This window comes from Arachis ipaensis, chromosome B09, assembly GCF_000816755.2.
Source record: "Arachis ipaensis cultivar K30076 chromosome B09, Araip1.1, whole genome shotgun sequence".
Classification (NCBI taxonomy): Eukaryota; Viridiplantae; Streptophyta; class Magnoliopsida; order Fabales; family Fabaceae; genus Arachis; species Arachis ipaensis.
The window spans coordinates 135,535,120-135,541,079 of record NC_029793.2 but is presented as its reverse complement, the minus strand read 5'-3'; the positions used below and the strand labels follow the sequence as shown (position 1 = coordinate 135,541,079).

Sequence of the window (5,960 nt, the reverse complement as noted above, 5' to 3'; positions counted from 1 at the left end):
CGAAGCACTATTCACTATTCAGCAATCACTTACTAGCTTTCATAGACACACCCATTTGTTTCAAACACTTTTCTGCTCCCCATTGAATCAAGCACTAACAACCAATGCTCATATACCATGAATAGCCAAACTACATATTATAACACAAACACTGTTTCTTATTATTACTAACTTACATCGTGATTATCAATTTCATCCATCCAAATCATATTAAGTGAGCAAAGTGGCTACACTAACATAAATATATTTTTCAATATATCAAAAGATGCAAAAGGACACTCATTATGAAACATCAACTGAAATGTTCTATTCAGTAATGTAAGAGGCTAAATGATGTGATTTAGTAGCCAAAATTCAAAAACATGGAATTAGTAGAACAATAGACATTTAGCAATAGCAGGAATCAACAGTTCATTGAAAATTTAGTGTATCATTAAATCAATGCATATACATTCTATATGAAATTTGTTTCAATTAAACTTTATAATGTATCATCGTGTAATTGGTTTAATTTTATAAAAGATACATCATTACAATCTATGGACCTAAATCTCCACTTTGTTTTTTAATATGTTTATTTATACATATTGATTTTAAACTAAACCTAAGTTTGTGGCATATTAAAAGAAAAAAGGAAACATTGCAGAGAGAATACGAGATAATACTTAAAACTCAATTTGGAACCTAAGCTTGCATGCAAATTTCAATTTAGTTCTGAAATTTCAATAGTCTCTATTTAGCAAGGTTCTGAGAACCGGACCGGTCATCAACCACTCTAGTCACTGGTTCATTGGTCCAACCGGTGGTTCAACCGGAAAAACTATTTTAGAATAAAATAATAAATAAATTATAAACAAACATTCTAAAATATAATTATAGTCTAATATAAATCTTAAAATATCTTCCAAATTTAAAACACTACATAAAATACCATCAACCAAATCTATATGATCTTATCAAAATACAAACTCAAAACTTTGAATGGTTTTGAATAATTATTATTCCTACTACGGTCAAACACAATATTTTCATAAAAATCCTTAAGATCGAAAAACCATAACAACACTACTTTTTTGGTTGGTTTTAGAAAACAAAACTTTAATCCTCTCAATACAGTAATTCCACATCAGATTCAAAGCAAGTAAAACCAAAAAATTCTAAACGTATATTCCAAGAAATGATGAAAAACCAAACGTGAGACCGGTTTTCACATAAACCAAAAGTTAGTTGACAGAGTTACATAATATAAAGCTGTCAAAATTATTATAACTAACTACATACATCAACTAATAAGTAAGAACTTTAACCTTTTAGCCCCCCAAAACAATCAATTAAATATAATTTACAGTTCAATGAAGCCCTGTTTGCATTACAATTATTTACAAATGTTGAGTAATAATAACATGAAAAGGTAGCTACTAGCTAGTGAAGTCGAACAGAGAAGGCATGGTAGTAGTATCACTGTAAATGTTTTAGTACATCCAGTGGCCACAAAATCTTACTGGAATATGATGAGTAATTATATAATTTAACAGCATGAGAAGAGGATTGCCACAAAAACTTAAATTTCAACTTCAAATAGTAGAACTCCCCAAAAGAGTTGTTACTGACAAATTTGGTACAATTTTATGTACCGATTCATCGCCAAACCCCAATTTTTCCTCTCTCCCAATTCAATCCCTTTCCAACTCTCACATACCCACAAACCAAAGGTTCCAAAAGTTTCATCTTTTTCATCCAATCCTTCAATGCCCTAAGCTCTAAGCGCTAACCTCATTTTTCCCTTTTCTTTTGTTGCAGAAATTCAGTGGGTTTCGTCTGTTCTCAATGGCTTTGGAACCGAAGGAGTTACCAACTAACAACCCTGGTCTTACTGCTACCCCTGACCCAGCTACTAAGGGTTACTTCATGCAGCAAACTGTGAGTATTTTTTTCTAAGTTTCTAAATTTCAGTTTTTTAAATCGTTTATTGTTTTAATCAGGTGTTTGGATTTTGTTTTATGTGGTGTTCCAATGGCAGATGTTTAGAATCAAAGACCCCATATATAAAATGGATTTGAATGGCTAGAACTAGAAGAAGTGAAGTGCCACTAACCTTCGACGGATACACGGACGGCGACCGGCGAGACGACGGCGACCGGCGACACGGCGGCGAGCTGCTCCAAGCCTCGAACAGAGAAGCCAGGCAGGACGGGAACAGGGGGAAGGAGGACGCCGAGCTACAAGACAGGGCCTGGGCTCGGGACAGCGGGAAGGAGGAAGCCGCGGAGGCGCCGACAGCACAGACGGCGGCGGCAGAACCGTTGCAGGGATAGGGTTTAGGTTTGGTGATTTTGAACTTTGCTTCAGGGTTCAGAGGGATAGTGATCACGAACACAGGGGTGTTGTGTGGGTGGGTTGGGGGGGGGTGAGTGAGTGAGGCTGAACGTTGGGTTTTTTTTTCCTAAAAAATGAAAACGGCGCCGTTTATCAAGAACCGGCCGGTTCCTAGAACAATTTTTATTATCAGCGAACCGAATAATTTTTATTACCAGTTTTCGGTTGAATTAGTTTGACCGACTGGTCTGATCCAATTTTTAGAAGCATACTATTTAGTCTCTAAACTTTATAAACATGAATGGCATTAGTCCTAGAACAATTTTTCTGGCAACTTCCAACTCATAAACATTTTTGTTTTTTGACCAAAATGTGGTTTTACCTAGTGCATCCAACTATTCGCGTTTTAGGACATGAGTCATGTTCACAAAGTTTAGAAATTAAAACTTTAAGACCAGATTAAGACTCTTTCATAGGGCTGGCAATATATACCCTACCCGCGGGTACTCAATCCAAACCAACCCGTTCGATTAGGGTTGTCTACCCTATCCGCTGCGGATAGAGTAAGATAGGGTGCAAATTTGCCTGCGGTTAGGGTAGGGTACGGGTTTAGGGTATATCCTACCCTACCCTATATGCACCCTTAATATATTATATAATATATATGTAAAAGTTATATATGTAGTGAAGAAAGTAAGTCTTGTACTCACAATCTTCTTTTTATAAAAACTTGAAATAATCACTAAACTAGTTGATGATCATATTATTTGTAATTTTATGTTGGATTTCTTTAAGATTTTATTATTTTTAATTTTAATTTGAACTTAGTTTTTTATTTTCTATTTTATTAATATGTATGAAATTTGGAATGGTTGAATTTTACATTTATTTAAAAAAAATTATTTATGCGGGTAGGGTCGGATAGAGTAGAATTTAGAATTTTAGGGTGCGGATAGAATTTACAGACAGCATGGAGTCTAGGGATGAGAAGGGTTATAGTAGAGTTGGATTCTCTAAATGCAATTATGTACATTAAGAGAAACCCTAGTGATAGCCACGGCCACAGCCATATAATCCGAAAGATAGCAGAGTGGATGAAGCGACTTTGGGAGATTATATTTAGACATGTTTATAGGGAGGCAAATCGGTGTGCCCACATTACCAGGTTATAGTTTTATAGACTTGCCTCCTTCAGATCTTCAGAGCTTGCTTATTGATGACTTTAACGGGAGTCTCTATCTCTCATACTATTTTTGTGTAGTCTTTTTGCTTTTGGGCTAGTACCCCATATTATTACAAAAAAAAAAAAAAAAAAAAAAAAAAAAAAAAAAAAAAAATTTAATTTAAAACACATCAATTTTAATGTACATCACACAAATTTTAGCATACAGCACAAAAAATTTTGAAAAAACTATTTACCCAAAACATTAATACACAACCAATGAAATATGCACAGCACATAAATTTTGGAGGATTACATATTCAAAACATTGACTCAACCAACAAAAAAAATACATTCGTAGAAAAATTTATATGTTATGTGTAAAAAATTTTGTACTATGCGCACAATTTTGTGCTACATACAAAAATTTGTATACTATACTAATGAAATATACAAAGCACATAAATTCTAGTGTATAATACAAAAATCTCGATACATAACATATAAATTTTGATGTGCAGCTCTAGAAATTTTTGGAGGGCCCAAAACATTAACTTGCTCAACTAACAAAATACATTCGCATAAAAAATTTGTGTGCTATGTACAAATATTTTTGTGTGTTATATACAAAAATTTGTATACTATATCAATAAGTTTGTATTATGTGCAAAATATTGTATGTTATACCTAAAAAATTCGTGTTCTCAACCTGCGAATAAGATAGGGTAAAATTTAAAAAAAGTTTTTAACCTATGAATAGGGTTAAGGTAGAGTTTAAATCCTACCCTATGATACCCATTGCCAGCCCTATTTGTCCAAGTTCAAGACCAAATTGAATATCAGAGAATACTCACTAAATCGATTAGAAAGAAAACAAACATTAAAAGGGAGATGATGATATACCAGTTCACACATGATAGAACCAAGAACGGTGGTCCAAAAACTGCCGGCAAAAGTCTCAGCAATGAAAGCACCAAGAAGAGGAGTGCAGTCAGCTGTTCGGCGGCAAAGAAAAAGGAGACGTGGCAGAGGACGACGCACGGAGACGCAAAGACATCAACGGCAGATTGAGAGTGAGAGTTGTGCGTGTTACGCAGTTCTTGTGGGTACTAGGTTTTTTTATTGGAGTAAAGTAGAGATAAGTCTCAAAGTAGTCCCTGAAGTTGCACTCGAGCCTCAAAGTAATCCCCGAAGTTAATAATTCCTCAAATTCGTCCCTGAAATTGCACTTCGGGACTCATAATAGTCCTTGAAATAATTTTCGTCCATCCTTGCTAACGAAAAACTGAGCTGGACTGAAACAACGTCGTTTTGTATTTATTAAAAAAAATAATACCCAATACGACGTCGTTTTATATTTATTAAAAAAACTAATCCTTATCTTCACCAATTCTCTTCTTCACTGATGTTCTTCTTCTTCTTCAATTTCATACAAGCAACAACAACAACATCTTCAGAAACCAACAAAAATCACAGAATTGAAAAAACTAACAATTACAAAAAATCACAAAAAAGAACCAACAACAATTAGAAAGGATCAATTAACCTAAATAACCAGCATCAATCAACCGATCAAAAACAACAATCACAAAAAAACATCAACAATTACAGAATCAAAAATAACAAAAAATCAACCATGGCAACTACATTAAAACACAATCATGAGCAGCAATAATCATCCAAAATATTAAACAATAATGATTCAATAACTAAAAAAATTTAAAAAAACTCACCTTTGCCGCAGAGCAGAGAAGAAGGATGCAGAGGGAGACAGAGAGCAAACGGTGACAAATAGGGAGGGCCGACGAGTGCGGCGGGCTCGAGAGCGCAGACGTCGGCGACGGAGGGTTGGGGGCGGTTGACAGAGCACTTGAAAATAGTGAGAAAGTGTGAAATCTGGACGGCGAGGTCGGAGAGCACCTCGATCTCGTGGTGGTGCGAAGAAGCAGATTGGGAACGTGAAAAACAGTTAGGGAGGGACGATTGGCGCGGCACCGAAATGGAGGCCGGCGACAGAGAGGGTTGGGGAAAGCTTGCTTGTGAGGGAGAGAAGGGGAAGGGAAAGGGCAGATTGGGGAAGGGGAAGGGGAAGGGTTGGGAAAGGGAAAGGGAAGGCTCGGGGAAAGGGTGGAGATGTGGGGTTTAGCATGTTTTTGTTTTACTTTCTTTTCTTTTTTTTTTTTTTAAATAAACACAAAATTACATCGTTTTCAATTTTTTTTTTACTTCTCAAAACGACGTCTTTTTAAGATTCCGACGAACGGAAAATTTTTCAAGGACTACTATGAGTTACGGAGTGCAATTTCAGGGACGAATTTAAGGAATTATTAACTTCGGGGATTACTTTAAGGCTCGAGTGCAATTTCAATGACTACTTTAAAGTTTATCTCAGTAAACTACCCTTTCTAAACTACTATTTCTACATAAAGCTATTAATATATATATATATATATATATATATATATATTATCAAAAATAAGAA

General features: G+C 35.2%; 1 protein-coding gene and 1 long non-coding RNA gene across 11 annotated transcripts in view; one reads left to right on the top strand and one right to left on the bottom strand.

The window, feature by feature from the left end:
• The window catches only part of LOC107618108 (pentatricopeptide repeat-containing protein At1g71060, mitochondrial), a 9,430-nt gene extending 3,838 nt beyond the window's left edge, over positions 1 to 5,592 (bottom strand). For 3 of the 10 annotated variants that reach the window (XM_021110634.1, XM_021110635.1, XM_016320050.2), the window contains exon 1: positions 2,096 to 2,467. The gene's annotated coding sequence lies outside the window, so the exon portion shown is untranslated. Of the gene's footprint in view, positions 1 to 2,095; positions 2,470 to 4,381; positions 4,898 to 5,211 lie in introns of those variants that run through there. The other 7 variants (XM_016320046.2, XM_021110636.1, XM_021110632.1 and 4 more) reach the window with 6 other exon arrangements.
• Positions 7 to 2,239, top strand: LOC107618110. The gene is made up of 3 exons (XR_002353506.1): positions 7 to 1,712; positions 1,801 to 1,920; positions 2,021 to 2,239. It is a non-coding gene; the product is annotated as an uncharacterized LOC107618110 (long non-coding RNA).